Below are 21,746 nucleotides of genomic sequence, written 5' to 3'. Positions count from 1 at the left end.
GCAGTAAAAAATGGAAACAATATGTTGATGGAATAGAGATGCTCACAGTTTTGCAGCATTGTTGACAGATTGTTGGAACAAAGTAAGAGACTAAGAGACACTTAGTTTAGCCTTTCCATTTATGCTATATTTGAAGTACATATACGGATTTCAGTTCTTCAGAATAGACAACTCTCTCCTCCTCCAACTCCCCACACCTCCATCATTCAATAGGCATAAGAATTCACTCCTGGCAAAAGGAAAACCATGATGGCTTGTAGTCCTGGTTTAAGGAATTCCAGTGCCAGCTAGAGTTTTGTCTCATTCAGTTTTGTAGTTCTTGGAGGATCAGAAATGAACAATGTATATTTTGCATTTATTGATTACAACTTAAAGACAACACGTTCCCAGGGGAAACAAAATGGTGCAGATTCATTCAGATCAAAGCATTAACTCAAGACTGCAATCTACAAAATTATTCGATAACCATGGATGGTTATATCCAACAAGTGTATCTACTTGAACAAGTGCCAACAGATATTCCATCCATGCCACACATTCAGCTTAAAGCTGGAAAGCAGTACATCTTCAGCCAGAAGTAAAGTTTACAGCATTAGGAACAATACTTAGACAAACCTCCTGACATTACATCTGAAAGTTGCAAATACAGAAACATTTCATCAGTTCTATCTCAACATTTTGATCGACTCACATTACAAAATGTGAGGACACAAGAACAGAGACTCGAAAAAAAGTGAATTATTCTGGTTTCAAATTTATTCCACATTAATTTGAAGTCATTTCAAACTGCAGTACTTGTCTAAAATTGAAAACTGTGCTTGAAGGACAACAGGTTGGATAGGTAGCAGTGTGTTTTACATCTCATCTATTTCCACTCACCATCATCATCTTCACACTATGGTGCAAGGTCAAAATCAATCCAAATTATTTCATGGTAAGATGCTGCTAATTTCTTTTTTGTTCCTTTACCAACACTCATCTCAGTAATATAAGCCACATTCCAACACAGCATCAAGTTATTATGGAAAAAACGAATATATGTTCTCTTTTTTGTAAAATGAAAAGCTTGCCAAATATTTTTGTCTGAAGGCAGTAGCACTTTAAAGGATTAATTGTTCTTAACAAGGCACAGACAAGTTTACTCAGGGGAAAATTCACAGTAAAGATTAATTTGGTCATATCTTTGATGCAGCCAAGCCAATCTTGAAATCTGTGTCATTTCACTGGCTAATGGAACAGCTTCTGAAGATAGCTTTTGGCTGCCCAAAATTCCTGCTGGAGCAAGGAGGCTGAAGGAAGAAGAATTGCACTTTTAGAGAAAAGATTAAAAAGGTTCAGAACAAAAAAAAATTGTGATGTTAAAGTGATTAAAGATGGAAAGTGAACAACAAAAAGGACAACGGAATGGAAAAGGATAATAAAAGAAAGGCAATAAAATGTTATAGTGCTCCCTCATTTAAAATTGTGCATTTGACGTCCATTCTTCCGCTTTTAGTTGCTGTGTGGAAATTGATCACCTTTGTTACAATAATATTAGAGTGCCTAGGGTATCCTTTGAAAACTTCCAAAACTAAAACTACCAAAAATATCACATTAGGCTAAGTAAATGGAAAACAGTTCGGCCTATCTCCCAGTACAGCAGAAAAGCCGGAGTACAGAGATTTAAGAAGTTATTTTCACTAAAACAAGTGGTAGCTCCAGTAAACCCAATACTGAAGCAAAAGGCTGGGAAATATCAAATAATGTGAAGGGAACTTCACATGCCAAAGTCATGCTGTGAGCATAGACACTATGTCAAGCTGGAAGGAGTGTAACACAGCAAAAATATCAGCAACAGTATTCCTTCAATAAGCCAAAAAAATTACAGAGCTTGACTCCACAGAGTGTCCCACAGATGGTCTGTCAGTTGCTACCTTTTAAATCTAATGCGCCACGTAGGGAAGCAAAACTTGGCCTGAACTAATGTGAAGCAGCATAAGAACTGGATTGGCATGGATATGCTGGATTAGATAACCTGCGAACTGAAGACAACATGGGTTGAATCAGTCAGGCACTTGCAAATATTGTACTCACAGCACTTCAGAATTTTATATTGGAGTAAAGATAAGCAAGCACTTATTGTTCATCCTTACTGTTTCATGAGTTGTTCAAAGACAAGTTTGCTTCCTATACATCATATGGCATTATTTGTGATTGTCTTACACTTAAGTAGCAGAGTAAGCTACAGGAGCCACTCTACATTTGGACAACAAAGTTACACAACAAAATTCAACATCATAAAAATTAAGGAAGTTACTGTCCAAATGAGTCCAGAGGAACACAACTGGATGCATAAATCTACTGCTACTGGTGAAGCTGGGTTGAAGTGATTCAATATTATTCTGGAATAATTATGACATAGTTATCTACATCAAAAGCATTCTGAGGTGAGAAATCTGGTACTTTTGGATCAACTGTGCTTCACAAAACAGCAGCAATCCTGACAAAAATGTCAATGTTGTTCAAAGGTCATGACTTAGTCCCATTAACAATTTCTTCCAGTGCGATTATTTTAGTATCAAATCTCTATTTCTACTGTACATTTAGCCTTGTTTATTTCCTTCTACTCCACTGTTGAAGATATTGATTTTTTCATAGAATCTGGTTCTGTGGTGTCAGTCATACAATAGACGTAGGCAGAGAGATCAAGAAAGGGGAGAGAGGTGTCGGAGATGGACCAAGTGAATTTGAGTGCAGGGTGGAAGTTGGTGGCGAAGTTGATGAAATTGATGAGTTCCACATGGGTGCAGGAAGCAGCACCAATGCAGTCGTCAATGTAGCAGAGAAAGAGTTGGGGAGTGTTACTGGTGTAGGTTTGGAACATGGATTGTTCCATGTAGCCAACGAAATGCCAGGCATAGCTGGGGCCCATGCAATGCCCTTTGGTCTGGAGAAAGTGGGAAGAGCCAGAAGAGAAGTTGTTAATGGTGAGTGTCAGTTCTGCCAGACGGAGGATGGTGGTGGTGGAGGGGATCTGCTTGGGTTTGTTATCAAGAAAGAAGCGGAGAGCCTTGAGGCCTTCCTGATGGGGGATGGAAGTGTACAGGGACTGGGCATCCATGAGGAGGTCAGGGACCGAGAACTGAAAGTTGTTGAAGTGGTGGAGAGCATGCAAAGTGTCACGGATATAGGTGGGAAGGGACTGAACCAAGGGGGACAAAATGGAGTCGAGATACGAGGACATGAGTTCAGTAGGGCATGAGCAGGCTGAAGCAGTGGATCTTGGGTAGGAGGTGGAAATGGGCAGTGCAGTGTTGGGGAACAATGAGGTTGGAGGCTGTAGGGGGAGCTCTCCAGAGGTGACAAGGTCAGTGATGATGTGGGAGACAGTTGCCTGATGCTTCTCAGTGGGGTCCTGGCTCGGGAGTAAGTAAGAGGAGGTCTCCGAGGGCTGCTGTCTGGCCTCGGCAAGGTAGAGGTCAGTCCGCCAGTGCAGTATATCTATGCGTATTCATTTATCTACATAAAGATACATTATTTATGCAATTTCACACTTGTAAATAATTACTTAGTTGCATCAGGTTTATTTTCCTTTTAAGAGAGTATCAACACGGTGGTGATAACTGTAAGTGTACCTTTACAATCTGCATGTCCCACATGATATGATCTCAATGCAATGTTATACCAGACACTGCTGTTCAGCTTGAGAAAGGTAGCCCCTCAGTTAAGCATGTTCTTCCTTAGTCTGAATGACAATACTTGCAGCAACACCAAAGAAGTTGAAAAACACTATGATGCTGGAGGAACTCAGCAGGCCAGGCAGCATCCGTGGAGAAAAGAAGGCGGTCAACGTTTCAGGTCAGGACCCTTCTTCAGGACTGAAGATAGGAAGCTTGCAGACACCACGCTGACTAATTGTTGCTGCACATTCAATCTCTTTTGTGTTATGTACGAGTGACAGTAAAGACCAAAATTCCAGCCTTGGTTGAGGTGTACAGCCATATCAAATATTTATTTATGCCAGAGAGACTGCATGCCAGCCAGCTAAGTAATTTGCTATCACAGAAAAGATCAATGATTCAGATTTGAAAACAATGCCCTGGAAATTCACGTGCCAAAACCAGTCAAAAGAATGTTAAATGCTGTATACGTTTTAAAAGCTGCCAAAGAATTGTGAATGTTGGCATGTTTCTTTCTGGGTGTCAATTCCCATTATATACACTAAGGGGTGATTTCAATCAATTGATCTTAAAGTCTTCAGCAGACACCAAGAAGGACCAGGTTAGAAGGAAATTCCATTAGGATGAGTCCTAGACATTTACTAGAAGTTTCATATGTTCTCATAAGTGTTAGAGTCTTTTTGCCCTATATAAGGACAGTGGTGTTACTGATGCCATCGTTAGGCTGGGTATTCACTTGCTCCTGATCTGGTGAGACATTGGCAGATCATTAGACCATAACGAGCCCACCAATTAGTGGACCTGTGCTCATTTGGGGGATCTTTTCCTTGACATCTTTCTTCAGTTCTTCCTTTTCAAATGGTTACAGGTCTTCTGATTCTTGCTGAAACAGTCGTGTGATGTTCCTGTGCAGAACGCCCCTTGGTGAAATACAGAGCAGCCCTGCTATCTATCAAAGGTGACAGCCTTTGAATTGATGTGCACAACATCTTTGTGTACTGCAGAAGATAAAGAAGAATGATATGTTATTGAAAATCAGGTTCCACTGTCTATAATCTTTGTACCAGGACCTCTGGTCATCAGATCTGCTAAAACAGTGAGATCAAACTGCCTGCCTAGTCTCACGTTCCTGCATGGTCTGTGTATCTATGAAGCCTCCTTGACGTAAAGGGAACCTTCATGGACAGGTCAACTGAAATAGGTTCCTTTTAAGGCAGGAACTTGCCCAGCTCCCTTCCAAGCTCCCCGAGCTCTCCACTGAACCTGAACAAAACCACAAATCCTTAATACATTACCCTTGGTCAAATCTCCACCCACTGAGCTGCCAAGTCAACCCTATCCTTCTGACTTATGGTCAATCCTAAACTATGACCATTCTCACAAGCTTGCTTCCCTTACCCACTATCTTCGGAGGCTAATCTCTAAATGCAATCCCACCATCCTCACCTCCCACCCACATCACCCCGACTCCCCTCTCCACTGACCCTGCCAACCAACTGATTATATTGTACTGATTGCAGGGATGTTGATTGTTGTTTTTCACTCTATCTCGGTACATGTGACAATAATAAACCAATGTTGCCAATTTTATCTTCTCACCTACCTTTCAGCATTGAACATCCTTGGAAACGTGGCCGCCTATTGTTATAAACAGATGGTGCTAAAATAACGGCAGGCAGTCTTATACTTAATTGATCATATGAGTGGATTGGCCATCTCTCCCTTATCCTGCATCCTCTAAGAAAAACAGCACAAGGCTTGAGGTGGACAAGGTTCTGCTTCCAGATTTTGTGAAGCCATTACAAATTGATAAAACCATAACCAGGCAGAGTGGGAATGACCGGGCAATTCTCCTGTCAATCAAACCAATGACCACCCTGCTATAAGTAACTGAGATTGATTTTAAGTTTGTAACTTAAATATAACTATCTTTCATTTGATGTATGTTTATCAAGAAATGACCCTGCCTTTATTGAGGAGAATTTGTTATAGTTTGTTTCTTTCGATCTCAAAATCAACTTTGTGTTTTAGTGAACTGACTTTGTCTGCTATGAGTCATAAGCATTGTCTGTTGCTGTACTCTCAATAAATATTCTACTTCCTGAATTATAATCTCCATCTGAGAGTTTAACTTCCAGTCCCATGTGTCTGTGATAGCGAGTTGTCTAGTATTCAGAAATGTTGCAACAAATTCTAAATGTTGTCAGAACCAACATTGGTTAATCTCACATATAAATGCAGTAAAAAAAAATACAACTAACCTTTAATGATCCAGATTAAAACATTATATTCTGCATTAAAATTAAATGTTATATATGGGTGTTTTTCTCCTATTGGAAATGTATACAATGTAAACTAATGTCAACTTGTGGTCTTGAACTTGTAGAAATGGAATGCTATGATCCCTAAAATGGGGTGGAATTTTACCAAGTGCTTCACTGGGTGGTGATGCGATCTGGAGTCCTCAGTCCAACAGCTCTAATAATCCCACTGGAAGATCAGGTCCATTTTGAGGACTAGGCTAACAATCACAAACCTTGAGGCAGTAAACCATTCTTAAAGCATTCTCATCCCATTTTTTAATCAGGGAAAAAACTTCATTCTGTGGTGAGCACTCGAGTTTTGCCTTGTTGTCCCCAGTAGTTTGGCAAAGTTTTCTCAGGCTGATCACTGGGTGATCAAAGCCATCCTCCCACTTACATGGGAGACCTAGTTAAGTTCCAAACTGGGGTAGTATTGTGCACAAAGGGAGGCCATTTTCACACTAGTCCGGGTCAAACATCACCCTTACACATTTGGATCAATATTATGTGGTGGTCTATACTTCCAGAATCCTACAGGCATGGGTTTCTCCTTTTTTATGAGATTTGGAGAATGAGCAATGCTCCTCAAAGGTAAAGATGAGCCTGGTCTGTACCTGCCCCAGCCCCCTTCCACCATGCATCCCTCTATATATTTTCCTCCTGTGGTGGTAATAGAGAGGGTGGGATGGTAGGGATGTTAAAGAGATGTTAATGATGTGCTGACGTTATATATCTCAATTCAGAAGTTTCCTGTACTTCTAATATCTAGTTATGTGTCCAAAGCAGTAGAAGAGATATAAAAAGACCAGAAAAAATAAATTGTGTTTTTATTTATTTTTGGCTGTTGCCGATGACTTCCTTTGTCTCATTTAGTTAGGAAAGGAGAGAGAGAGAGATTAGAGGGAATTTAGACAAGTTAGCCTAACATTAGTCATAAGGATATTGCTGGAATTGAATGTTAAGGAAATGGTAAAATAGCACTTAGAAAATAATATAACATTGGGCAAAATCAGCAACTATAAAAGGAAAATCAGGTTTGGCAAATCTGTTGAAATTTTTGGAGGATATAACTGGCAGAATAGGTAAGGGTGAAACAGTTGATGTGGTATATTTTAACTTTTAAAAGGCCTTTTACAGAATGCCACACGAGAAATTAGCAAACAATATTAGAGAACATAGCATTGGAGTAATATACCGGCATGGACTGGGGACTGGTTAATGGGCAGAAAACAGAGAAATGAGCGAATTGGTCATTTTCAGGTTAGGAGCCTGTGACTAGTAGGATGCTGCAGGAATTGTGCTGAGGACCCAGCGCTTCTCAATCAATATCAATGATTTGGATGAGGGATTTGAGTTCAATATATCCAGGTTTGCTGATGATGTAAATTTGAGTGTCAGTGTGGGCTGTGAGAAAGATGCAGAAGGGGCTAAAGGAGATATGAATAGCTTAAATGAACAGACAAGGAAAATGCAGATGGAATATATTGTAGAAAAATGTAAGTTCATCTACATTGGTAGGGAAAAAAGGAAGATGGAGTATTTTTCCATTTATGAGTGTTTGAAAAGTATTGGTGCTCGGAAGAATCTGGGTGTCCTTGCACACGAATCACTGGAAGTAGGATGAACATTTAGGAAGGCAACTGCTATGTTATTGCAAGACGATTTGAATACAGGAGTAGAGGTGTCTTGCTCCAATTATATGGAGGCTTGGAGGAAGAATATTTGTTACAGAATAAAAGCAGGGTCTGTCATATAAAAGATATGAGGAAGAATACTTGTTATAGAACAATGGCAGGGTCTGTTATATAAAAGACTGGGCCTATACTCTTATGACTTTAGAGGAATGATAGATGCTCTCAGTGAAACATACAGAATTCTTATGAGCCTTGATGATGTAGAGGGAAGCATAATATTTCCCTTGGCTGGGGTGTTTAGAACCAAGGGTTGCAGTTTTAAGACAAATGGGTCAGCCATACAGGGCAAAAATGGGAAAAATAATCTTCAGATTGTTAGAATTTTCTCCTCAAGAAGTCTTTGAGGCTCAGTCATTCAGTACATAGAACACAGAAGTCGATATGTTAATACATCAATAGATATCAAGAGATATGGGGCTGGTTCAGAAAAGTCGCACAGAAGTAAAAGGTCAGCTATGTTTTCACTAAACAATAGACCAGATACAAGGTGCCGAATGAACTACTACTGCTCCTGTTTCTTATGTTCACAGGGAGTTGCTGTTTTTATCTAGCTCTACCTTATCCCCAGTTTCCTAATGGCAGTCTACCTGTACATTTGTATTGCAGGAGTAAAGCCAGCGGTGGTGAATGAAGTTAGCCCAACAATGCTGATGGAAATAGAGATGCTCATCCACTCTAGATATTGCAGGCAAGCACGGTAGTGTAGCAGTTAGCATAACGTTATTACAGCGCCAGTGACCCAGGTTCAATTCCAGCTGCTGTCTGTAAGGAGTTTGTACATTTTCCCTGTGTCTAAGTGGGTTTCTTCTGGGTGCTCAAGTTTTCTCCCACATTCCAAAGACGTATGGGTTAGGATGTTGTGGGCATGTGATGTTGGCTCCAGAAGCGTGGTGACACTTGCGGGCTGCCCCCAGAACACTCTGTGCAAAAGATGTATTTCACTGTGTGTTTTGATGTACATGTGACTAATAAAGAAATCTTATCTTATTATACACAGGGTAACGTCTCAACACATGGCGAGGGCATTACGAATCGGATATGCTTAGTGCAGTGCATTCTTATGCAGTGGATGTTTCCATTAGTAGGAAAGTCTGGGATCTGAGGGCACAGCCTCAGAATAAAGGGACATCCCTTTAAAACTAAGATGAGGAGGAATTTCTTCAGCCAGAGGGTGGTGAATTTGTGGAATTCGTAGATACAGAGGCCAAGTCATTGAGTGTATTTAAGGCAGAGATTGATATGTTCTTGATAAGGGGCTTAAAGGTTATGGGGAGAAGGCAGGAGAATGGGGTTGAAAAAAAATCAGTCATGATTGAATGACAGAGCAGACTTGGTGGGCCAAATGGTCTAATTCTGCTCCTATATACTATGGTCTTAGTACCTGGGCCTGGTTTCTCTAATTTTGCATGATTAGGTTAGATCATTTTTTTCTCTGCTCTGACTCCCAAAGTAGTGGCAGGTTTCATTTGGTGCCCTGACCACCAATTTCCACTCACAAGATCACAAGACAAGAGAGCAGAAGTAGGCCATTCGGCCCATCGAGTCTGTTCCAAAGGAAAGGGGAAAAAGAAAAAGAAATGAGAAATGGGGGGGAGTGGGAAGTCTGCTCCATGAGCAAAGAAAAAAAATGTTTCTTCAGGGCTATCCTTTCGCCACACTACACAACCTGTACATTAAATACTCTTTGACCATGATGGGCATTTCTCTGAATATCTCATGAAATTGCACATTTCCTTCTTTCTCAAAACAGAAACTTGCACACAGCCTGCACCAAGAGGAAGTCACTGAAAGATGCTGAGAGCACTTGCATTCCGTTCTTCTGCTGGAGCTGCCCAGCAGAGTTTTGACAAGAGAAGATGTTGGACAAGATTTCTTCACATTCTTATTTCCTTCTTTCCTTCTGCTTCAACCTACACAACTTCTTTCACCAGTTCTTCCTCTGCTTTAGTTTTGTCCTGAAAGACAACCCTTTCTCTCTCACTCCATCCAGTTGCTGAAAATGCAGATTTAATCCTGCTACTTCGGAACAAATGCATTTAGTGGGTTAAGATATCCAACCACATTTCCTCCAGTTGAAGATAGTTTGTATCAGGAGAGATGGAACTAAAATTGTATTCAATTTTGATGTGTGTAAATTTTCTGATGATGCCTGACAGTCCTTTAATGATTCTGCCAAATTTAGTAGAGTAAGTTTGTGTTGAGTTTGTAAAGAAAAACATGATGGCACGTGGAGGAACTCAGCAGGCCAGGCAGAAAAGCAGGTGGTCAACTCCTGAAGAAGGTACTGACCCGAAACGTTGACCGCCTGCTTTTCTCCATGGATGCTGCCTGGCCTGCTGAGTTCCTCCAGCATCATCCTGTTTTTCATCTAGATTCCAGCATCTGCAGTCCTTTGCTTCTCTTGTGTTGAGTTTGCATTTGGTAATTGCTCAACGATTTGTAATCTAAGTGAAAAGGAGGTTGGAATTAGCCTTAAGTACATATGGTGGGATGTGATAGGGATATATGGGACCAGGAGACATGGGAAGATTTCAGAGTATCAATTTGAACACAATGGGACACACATGAAAAGCAATAGAACAAATCTTTTCAAAAATGCTGGCAGAAAATGCACCAGAAGTAAGGTGTTGTTGGGCTTTTATTTGTGGAATTCACACATGTTTTCTTCTTGGGCACTTCCTTGGAGTTGAAGATAATTCCACTCCAGATCTGTAGGTGCAGAATTGGCTGGTAGGGCCAATGTAAGATCAGTGGACTCCTTCATATGTGCGGTAGAGAATGAGGCAGGTGGGTAGGTATTTTGGAGTGTGTGCTTCTGCTGTTGTTTGTGAAAGGCCTCTGCAATCTTCCTTCATGGAGACTCGAGAAGCTCAGTGCTTTCCCAGATGCTGAATTCTCATGAGTTGCTAAGGGTGTCACAATTTTTGGCAATGTTGCTGAAGTATTTTTTTTCTGTCTTCCTGGAAAGCTCTTCCTATAGCAGATCACCAATTTTGGAGTCTGGGGTCAGGCACGCAGACAACATGGGTTGAGCATAATCATGCCCTTGACGCTGAGGGCATTTGCCTAGGAGAGGACACTGATGTGAGTTCACCAATTCTGCCAAAGGATTTGGTGGATTTTGCAGAGACAGTGTTAGTAATATTTCTCTAGTGCTTTGTGGTGTTTCCTGGGCCCATGTCTCCAAAGCACACAGGAGGTTGGGGATTGCGGCTGCTCTGTAAGCCATCGTACTTTGGTTGAGGATTTGGTTTTCAAATATTCTTTTTCTCAGGTGACTGAAAACTGGGCTGGAACTACTGAGACACTGAAAAGGATATATGTTTTCTAGGGTCTTGTCATGGACCTTGATGTTGTTGGCAGTGTTGTGAGGTGGGAGAAGATTGGTAGAGGACGTATATTTTCTGGACATTTAATGTAAGGGTCTTCATCTTGTCTTCTTCAATGGATGAGGCAATATGGCATGAAGCTCAGCCTCTGAATGTGAATATATGCAAATGTTGACTGCTTATGGTAACGTGATGACTGATGTCGCAAGGAACTTGACCCTGGAGTGGTGGCAACAAAAGTTAAACAGTTTCTTGCTCCACCTGTGGATTAACTCCATCCCAGCTGTAAATGTGTTGGAGGCAGCTGTAGTATTGCAACAAGAAAGGTTAAGAAAAGAGTTGATGTGACAACTCAGCCTGGCTTGGCCCTAATCAGCACTGGGATTTGGTTTGCAGTGAACCCACTGGTGATGATCACAGCTTGTATGTCATCATATAGCAGTTGTCAAGTGGAGATGACATTCAGAGAGCAGCCAAATTTGAGAAAGATTCTTCTAAATTCTTCTTGGTTGACAGAGTCAAAAGGTCTTGTGATGTCAAAAAATACTATGTATAATGGTTGATGCAGGTCCCTGTATTTTTTTTGGTTTTGCTACTCAGGGAAGATCATGTCCTTTGAACCTCTGGATGGGCAGAATTCACATTGTGAATTTGGGACAAGCACTTTGGTCAAAGAGGAAGCAATTGTGGAGATTCCTAGTGATGTTGTTCACTGTGGTGGATAGCAGGGAGATTTCTCTGCAATCAGACCTGCGTCCCTTCTTGAAGAGGGTCATGATTATGATGTCTGTGAGGTCCCTGGCATGCACTTCTCTTCCCTGATAGAGTCATTGAGTTAAACACCATGGAAACAGGCCCTTTGGCCCAACTTGTTCATGCTGACCAAGGTGCCTTCCAATGCTGGTCGCATTTGACAGCAGTTGGCCCCTATCCCTCAAAACATTTCCCATCCATGAACCTATCCAAATGTCTTTTAAACATTGTAATTGTACTTGCCTCTACCACTTCCTCTAGCAGCTCGTTCCATATACCCACCACACTGTGTGAAAAACTTTCCCCTCATGTCCCCTTTAAATCTTTCCCCTCTCACCTTAAGCCTATACCCTCTAGTTTTAGACAGCCCAACCCTGCGAAAGAGACTGTGTACTTCCACCTTATCTCTGCCCCTCATGATTTTATAAACCTCTCTAAGGTCACCCATCAGCTTCCTTTGCTCCAGGGAAAACAGTCCCATCCTATCTAGTGTTTCCTTATAACTGCTTACAGCTGATGAGGGAGATGAGTCCATGAATTCATGCTAGAAATACTTCTCCACCATGCTTCAATCATTCAACAGTGATTTCATCTGATCTGCAAGTCCAGTTAAATTTTTAAAGGTTAACTGTTTATCTCTCTACAGCTGCTGCTTGACCTGCTGAGTATTTCCGTTTTTATTTTGCTCTTCTCTGTGAATGTCAGGTTAGTGGCATTGAGAACATAAATATGACAGCCATCTCCATGACTGGTAAGGATTTTGCTCTGAAGATTAATCCTGCTATTTATTGTCCATTTTCTAAACTGACAAATGGAAACCTGGGAAGGCAGAAACCCACAAATTACTTTGAGTGTGTTCACTTCTGTTTGCTGTCAATATGGATCATTGGTTAGTGCATATTCACAAGTGATTTCTTTTTTCAAAAAGTAATCTCATGCTGCTGGTCACAATACTGGTCAAGTTGGATGACATGATCTATATCCAACAACCCAAACTGTCTTGATACTCAACCTACTGAAATCTGTTTGACATGTCCAATCTACCAAATTTAATCAGACATAATCAATACAATTGCTTCCTTTAATTTAATTTTAACTGGGAATGAATTTTTGCTGACAATATCCATTGGTTATTTTGCTTGTGTGTATTCATCAAAGCATCAGCAGCATATTTATACATCGAGGTGCAGTGGTGTGCTAAATCAGACATCAGACATCCCAATTCGCCACTGTATGATCACACTTTGTGGTGGTGGAGGCAGTCACCTAGGATAAGGATCTGAGGAATTATCCATCTTACCACACCACTACACCCTGCCCAAGCAACCTCCCTCTAACACTCTTTGAAGCTTGAAGTCCCTTTCGACAACATCTATTCCGTTGGAAAATAATGCATGATTGTCTTCTGCTATGGAGAACCCAAAAGTAACCCATGTAAGAACTGTCTTTTTAAGTGATGCTTCAGTGGCCATTTATCCTGTCATTAAGCTTTGTGTGCTGGTTGAGATCCACATAATATAATTTATATAGTTAATGCATGTTTCATTATTGCAGCAGTGATGCTAAACATATGTTACATGCTAATTGACATTGCCACTGACCTATTCTGCAGTTCTGCATGCAGGCATATCACATGCATGCAAGTGTGTAATACAAACTGTCAGTTTGAATGATATAAACTTCCAACTGCCTCAGGGAAGCAGCCAACATAATCAAATACCCCACCCACCCAGGTCATTCTCTCTTCTTCCCCTTTCCATAAGGCAGAAGATACAAAAGCTTGAAAAACACCAAGCTCAAGGACAGCTTCTACCTCTTGTTATAAGAGACTTAGACGGACCTCTTGTATGATAAAGAAGAACTCTTAATCTCACAATCTACCTCGTTGTGACCCTTGCACCTTATTGTCTACCTGCAGTGTACTTTTTCTCTAACAGTAACACTATATTCTGCATTCTGTTACTGCTTTTCCCTTTGCATTACCTCAATGTATTTATGTTTTGAAATGATCTGGATGGACAACATGCAAAACAAAGTTTTTCACTGTATCTTAATCCAATTACTAATTACCAATGTAACCTCAGATGGTTCAACTGTAGTCACTGAGGGATTTTGCTCTTCTATTCAACTGTGTGGTGCACAGAAAAATTGTGCACAGCACAACTGAATTTCAAGGCCAATGTTTCAACAATATATTCTTTGTCAGAAGCAATAGCTGATGCCCAGCACAGGTCTTCCACTTCTCACTGGAGAAACAGTTTGAGGTAGAAATTTGTTTGGAAATACAAGACATATTTTATACTTCAACTAAGGAAAAGCAAGATAATAAAACACACTACACTAGAAAGTCTATCATGTAGTTCCTGATAGATATTTAGATATATGATCACAAAATGCAAATTGCACATTATGTGCACAACCTGGTACTCCATGTGTGTGATGTGCCCATACAGCGAGTCTGCCAGGGGTTTAGCAAGGACTTTATTCAGCTTGAACTGTAGATTTGATGTCATTCAGCTGGTAGTACAGGTCTGATGTCATTTTTTGACATTGAGCCATGAACAATGCACCTCAGAAACCTTGTGGGCCTTACTTACAAGAGCTGGCTTTAACAGGAGGAAGGCAGCTTCAAGATTTAGTTCAAATGTTCTGTTCTTATCTGAAATGCTGCTGGGAAGTCTACACTGAAAACAACCATGGAATCTTTTACCATGGACCTGATGTCTCGCCTAGAGGTTCACCTCCACTTGTACAATGTACAATTATCCATCTATGATGCAGCATGCTCACTCCCATCTTCAATGACCAGTGCAAACAAAAGGCGACCTAAATCTGCCTCACTACTTAAAGTGGCTGTTACTGATGAGCGTCACCGTTTTAAGAACTTTTGCCATGGTTACTGAATCACCTGTCCCTTGCACAAGTTAATGGAAGATGAATTTCATGAAATCACCATGTGACCCAACTGGTCTATTAGTGTGACGCTAATTCAGGTGGCAGTAGTTATGCTGGATTCAATAGATGCTAGATGCTAATTTAGTAAAGAAAATTTTCACATGGAGGGAGTGCTGTTAAATATTGGTGATATAAGGTAACTACTGCAAATTATGAATGTAATTTTGACACTGTGTACCTATTAGTTAACAACAATAATGATGGTTGTGAGCAATAAAATTGCAGTATTTTACCTGAGCCATCCAAACACCAGTATCGTCATTATTTCTCCAGGAGCTTAATGATTGTTTAAGTGTCCGGCAAGACTTTAAGAGCAGCTTGAGCCATCTGGGCAACTAGCAGTACTGGAAAGGCAGCTGGCATTAGATAGGCAAACCGGATTGAAATCAATTGTGCATTAGGAGCTTCGACTGCTTGACCTCTGTGCATTTCCAGCACAGAGTTGGACGTGCTGTAAAGTTCTGTAAACTAGTTGACATCACACTATGATGGGGTTAACTCACTGGTCTACAGATACACAAAGTACTGAAAGAGCCTTGCAGACAAAGTACCTCTGTGTTGGAACCATATACCTGCCCTTAATGTTTAGTTACTAATTTTTGCCATATCCTATTTATTGTCGTTTTGCATCTGCAGTTTACTGTATCTTTGCTTTTCATTTTATTCAAACATTTCTACTCCTAAAGAAAAGCAAATCAAACAATCTGGAAATGTGTGGTGAATTGGAATAGCACTTTCAAAGAGCCAGCATAATGGATAAATGATCTCCTTTTTTTATGAATGATTCTTTGATTCTGTGGGGTGTTACACATGTGTACCTATCCATGCTTTTAAATAAGGAGCTATAATTTCCATTCTTATATATTTTCAAGGTTTGGTTTGGTTTTGTTGTTTTAACTGCAGAGAGTTATAGATATTGGGGGTTATCTTCCGAGTAGGTGTAGATGGCAATCATGGCTTCTTGCCTCATGAAACTACTTTAAAACTTGTTCCCGTAGTAGCTTCTTCACCATCATTCAGCTTTCACTGACACCAATCCCTGATGAAAAAAGATGATACCAATCACAATGTGAGCATAAGATGTCCATATGTACACATTTTTATGCATTTTCCTTAGCTTTCTTGGGAGGAAGAATGTAGTTTTGGCCTCATTTTTGCATACCACCACTTATACTGAAAAAAGTAGTCAATTTCTGTGAACAACTTTGTAAATTTGGGATTTATAGCTGGCATTTGCACTCAATCCTAATGGATTTGTGATGTTAATGTAAGCTTTCATTCACTTGCAGTTTAATTCTGAAAGTTTCTTTAAAGGTCCAGTGCAAAGAAAGCAACAGTAGTTTTAATATCACAGTACTTTAATGTGCTTGGCAGTGATTCTCAGAGTCTTAGTATTAATGTGGTAATAAAGTGGTGTAATACAATTTGTTCTGTGAAATGATGTGAACATGATATAAACTGTCTATAACCTGGATGCTGAAATTGTGTGCTTGTCATGATCCTAACCATGAAAATGTCTTGATTTCCCTCTGGCCATTGAGAATAAAAATGTTGAACTCATATATTTTACCAGACTATGTGGTGCAGTTTTACACGATGTATAAAGCTGTGGATTATACCCTTTATAAAAATAGGCAGTTTGACTTTATGTGTCTCTTTATTCTTTTGACATTGTGGAATTTGTCATTGACTGCTTCACAATGTATCAGTCTTGGATGAAGGACCAAGTGACATGTGAAGTATCTCAGGCTTAGAACCGAGATTTACTGCCTGTGAACACTGTAAAAAGAGTTTTTGACAGCTAATCAACCTTCACAATTATTCTGTTAAAGGTCCATTGATTGCTGGGCCAAATGCATTAAACTTTGAAGAGAAGGACATCTCATAGGGCTAGCACTTACAAAAATGTAGGTAGAAGCAATTAATAGAGCAATAATGATATGGACAGGTCACTTAGCTGAGAGTGACTGATTGGAGGCAAACGAGAACCAGAAAATGTTGAGGAGACCATAAGATAAAGCAAGTCTATATTACAATAGAGGAGTAAAAATGCCCTTTATCTACAGCTGATGCCATATTACATGAATTGTCTTTTTGAAGATTTGATTCAAGACTGTCTTAATATATGCCATTTATCGGTATACCTTTCAAGATGACAAGAGATTGCAGAAGCCTGCTGATCCTTGGTCGTAAAAATTTGTGACTAATTGGTAGTTTGATGTGACAGGGGCTGAGCGCCTAGGGAAATCGAAACATCTTCAGGCTCAATACCCTTTGTTTCTTGTTCTTTATAGGTTATCGTAGGGTGGTCTCTGTGGGTTTCTCCTTACAGTTTATATTCAGAGACGATCTGTGATCAGCCAGCAGCCCTGGAATATAAGAGCATTTTCACAATAGTTATTGATCCGTCTTTCTTTGAAGCTAATTTGCTCATTAGCATTTAAGAACATAAATTGTCATAAATTTGGGATTTTTTTCTCATCTTGAAACATATAGTAAAAAATAACTGCTACTGGAAGCAAAAAATCTTGACATTTCTCATGATTGGTACTCACATTTTTGATGTTGTGATTGTTGAGTTATTAGAGACATTACTGATCACTTAATATATATGTTTTTATTATAAATGAGACATACTGTTTAAATTAAAGCTAACATAAAATATATGATTTGTCCCCAATCTCAATCCCAGTTTGTCCCAAATCCTACTTTACAACTAAACACAGGTTGGGTTTTAATCTCATTTTCCAGTGATTATCCTAAGTCATCACCTTGTGGTGTGCAACCACCCCCACCCCGAACTCTCAGAGCATTGCCAACGGTTACAGGCAATCTCTGAAGCTTTATTTATTTTAAGATAATGCTGTTAAAAGGTTCACAAGAAGTAAAAATAAATAAAAAGTATACAGTACCTCAGCATACTAGCTGTGCTGGCCATAGGGCTGCTAGCTATCCCTAGGGATTGCAGAAGGCCCCAACTTCTTAAAATGAGTAGCCCATAATGTTGAATGATTGAGAGTATCAGAGGGGGAATGGTAGAGGTGGGTGTGTATACTTTACAAAGTAAGAGCAAGTGGGGCATTCATTCAAAAAGGTTGTGAACACCTGCCCCAGATGACAAAATACTAACATATGTTCAAATATACTGTAAATCTTTGTGGCTCTTGCATGGGCAAAACATTCAGATTTTTCGGTTGAATTCTTGTCACTAATTTAAAAAAAAATGGGCCTTTACAGATTACTTACTGACATCTTTTACAAACCCACTGACTCCAGTCCTGATGAAGGGTTTTGGCTCAAAACATCAACTGCTCATTTCCCTCCATAGATGCTGCCTGACTTGTTGAGTTCCTCCAGCATTTTGTGTGTGGTGCAAAGATATAAATTTGATCAATTATATTTCACTCAATCTGTTGGTCTTCTGATCTACAGAACTCTTCACTATAAACTTTATTAATAACTTTGAAGTGTTTAATTTAGGCACCATAATCCCAGTAAAGTCATCTTCTCAAGAAGGGCTCATACACCTTTCATCTGGAATCCCCTTCTATAATTGTTGCATTAAACTAATAACCTCCATGAATGTAGATAAGATAAGATAAGATATATCTTAATTAGACACATGTACATCAAAACACACAGTGAAATGCATCTTTTTGCGTAGAGTGTTCTGGGGGCAGCCCACAAGTGTCGCCATGCTTCTGGTGCCAACATAGCATGCCCACAACTTCCTAACCTGTACTTTTTTGGAATGTGGGAGGAAGCCTGAGCACCCAGAGGAAACCCATGCAGACATGGGAAGAACATACAAACTCCTTGCAGACAGCGGCCGGAATTGAACCCGCGCCACTGGCGCTGTAATAGCGTTATGCTAACCGCTACACTACCGTGCCTGCTTATTCTTTTACTTATTCTTGATCACTACTGTCTTAATGCAATCTATATGCAGTAAACACTTTGCATAAACCTCAACATAAACATCCAATAACTCTAATTAATGATCACAACCAATACAGTTATACAATATATCTGGCACTCTACAAACCATCATGAACTCAATGGTAACTTACTCCTTTTATCACTCTCCATCTTCTTACCACTGTTCTCCTGCTGGCTGGCATCCTGACTTTCTTTTTCCACATTTCTTATCTTCCAATTCCTAAACTGTACTTCCCTTCTTCTTTTTCTCTCTGCTTTTGCTGTGCAAGTATCCTGTGCTTCCAGTAGAGCATACTCCTGCTATGCTGGGGCTCCAGCAGAGAATCAGAATCATACAACACAGAAATGGGCCTTTACAGCTCATCTCTCCATGCCGGCTCTGATGCCTATCCATTTGCCCGCATTAGCCTCATATCATTCTATGCCCTTCCTATCCAAGTCTATGTCCAAATGCCTTTTTAACTTTGTAATTGTATCTGCCCCTACCACCTCTACTGGCAGCTTATTCCAGACATTCACTACCTACATGTGAAAAACCTACCCCTTAGATCTCCTTTAAATTTCTGCCTTCTCACCTTAAACCTGTGCCCTCTAGTTCTAGCAACCCCTGAACTGGGGAAAAGACTCTGATGATCTATCCTACCTTATAGTTATATGAACTTTTGTAAAGTCACCCCTGAGCCTCCTACATTCCAGAGAGAATAAGCCCAGTTTATCTAATCTCTCCATATAACCACAGCCCTCCATTCCAGGTAATATCCTGGTCAATCTCATCTGAACTCTTTCTATTGCTACCATATCCTTCCTATAGTGTGGCAACCAGAACTGTACACAATAATCTAAGTATGGGTAAGTAATGTTTTCTACAACTCAGCATCAACCCCCAGCTCTTATACTCAGTTCCTCGTTTATGAAGGCAAGCATACCAAATGATAAGATGAGATAGATAAGATATCTTTATTAGTCACATGTACATTGAAACGCACAGTGAAATGCAGCTTTTGTGTAGAGTGTTCTGGGGGCAGCCCGCAAGTGTCGCCACACTTCCAGCGCCAACATAGCATGCCCACAACTTCCTAATCCGTACATCTTTGGAATGTGGGAGGAAACCGGAGCACCCAGAGGAAACCCACGCGGACATGGGGAGAACGTACAAACTCCTTACAGACAGCGACCGGAATTGAACCCGGGTCGCTGGTGCTGTAATAGCATTACGCTAACCACTACACTACCGTACCTGCCTTCTTCATTCCCCTATCCACCTGTGTCACCACTTTAAGCAAGCTATGGACTTGTACCCCAAGGTCCCACTGTACATCAATGCCCCTAAATTTACTGCCATTTACTATATATGTCCAACCAGAATTTGACTCCCCAAAGTGCATTATCACACACTTGAAATTCCATTTGCCACAGCTCTGTCCAACGTCCAGATGATCTATTACCTGCTGTTCTTTTAGACAACTTCTTCACTCTCTGTGGCTCCAACAATTTCTGTATCACCTGCAAAGTTACCAATCGTACCATCTACATTTTCAGTCAAGTCACTTATATTACAATGAAGGTCCCAGCACCAGTTCCTTTGGTACACCACTTCTTACAAAGCTCCAGTCACAGAAACACCCATCCACCACCACCCTCTGTCTCCTATCACCAAGCCAACTTTGGATCCAGTTTGTATGTTGCGAGGAACTGCAAATTGCCAAGGGCTTGGTTTTCCATTGCTCAGATAATGAACTACTATACCTTAATTTCACTAGTCACTTTTGTGGATGCAGTTTGGGGTTTCCTCGGGATCTTTGATCAGACACACTGCAGGTAACCTGAATGATGGGAGTCATGGTCCACATTCACGTTAAACCACCACCATTTTCATGTCACCCGCCTCTGTCATCAACATACTTTGTCGCTTTACTTCAGAATGTAGACTTCTTTCAGGTCCTAAATCTACCTTAATATTTCCATTCCTGTAGTCTTGTTTGGTTTTAGATCATCGCAGTTTCCCTGTTTTTTTTCCCCAGCTGCTTCTGTCAATGTTCATGTTATTTTTCCATAATGTCAGAACTAGACATTGCGGGTGCAATCTTTGCCACCTTTGAATCTTGCCTTATGTTGGTGTCATTGATTTTGAATATACTGTCCACTACATGGACATGGAGGGTGGCTAATGTTGTGCTTTTATTTAAGAAGGGTAGCAAAGAAAAACCTGAGAACTATAGACCAGTAAGCCTAACATCTGGGGTAGGTAAGTTACTAGAGAGGATTCTGAGGGATAAGATATACAAGCATTTGGAAAGACAGGGGTTAATTAGGGATAGTCAGCATGGCTTTATGCATGGGAGATCATGTCTCACAAATTTGACTGAGTTTTTTGAGGAAGTGACCAAAAAAGTCACTGAGGGCAGGGTGGTAGGCGTGGTCTCTATGGACTTCAGTAAGGCCTTTGATAAGGTTCCGCATTGTAGGCTGCTATGGAAAGTCACACAGGATCCAGGGAGAGCCAACTATTTAGATACAGGATTGGCTTGATGGTAGGAAACAGAGGGTGATGGTGGAAGGCTACTTTTCAGACTGGAGACCCGTGACTACTGGTGTCCCCTGGGGCTCGGTGCTAGGCCCATTGTTATCTATTACCTATATCAATGTTTTGGATGAAGTTGTACAAGACATGGTTAGTAAGTTTGCAGTTGACACTGTTGTTGATAGTAAATATGGTTATCAGGATTTACAGAGGGATCTTGATCAACTGGATAAGTGGACCAAGGAATGGCAAATGGAGTTTAATTCGGATAAGTGTGAGGTGTGCATTTTGAGCGAAGGACTTTCACAGTGAACAGTAGGGCCCTGGAGAGTAGAACAGAGGGACTGGGAACACAAACATATGGTTCCCTGAAAATGGAGTCACAGGCAGACAAGGTGGTAAAGAAGGCTTTGGGCACATTGGCCTTCATCAGTCAGTGCAGTGAGTATAGAAGTTGGGGTGTAATATTGCAGTTGTACAAGACATTGGTCAGACTGCATTTGGAATATTGCGTTCCATTTTGGTAACCCTGCTATAAGAAGGGTGCTATTAAGCTGGAAAGAATGCAGAGGAGATTTATGAAGATGTCAGGA

The sequence above is a fragment of the Pristis pectinata genome, chromosome 2, assembly GCF_009764475.1.
Source record: "Pristis pectinata isolate sPriPec2 chromosome 2, sPriPec2.1.pri, whole genome shotgun sequence".
NCBI classification, from domain to species: Eukaryota; Metazoa; Chordata; class Chondrichthyes; order Rhinopristiformes; family Pristidae; genus Pristis; species Pristis pectinata.
Note: the sequence above shows the minus strand (reverse complement) of the source record.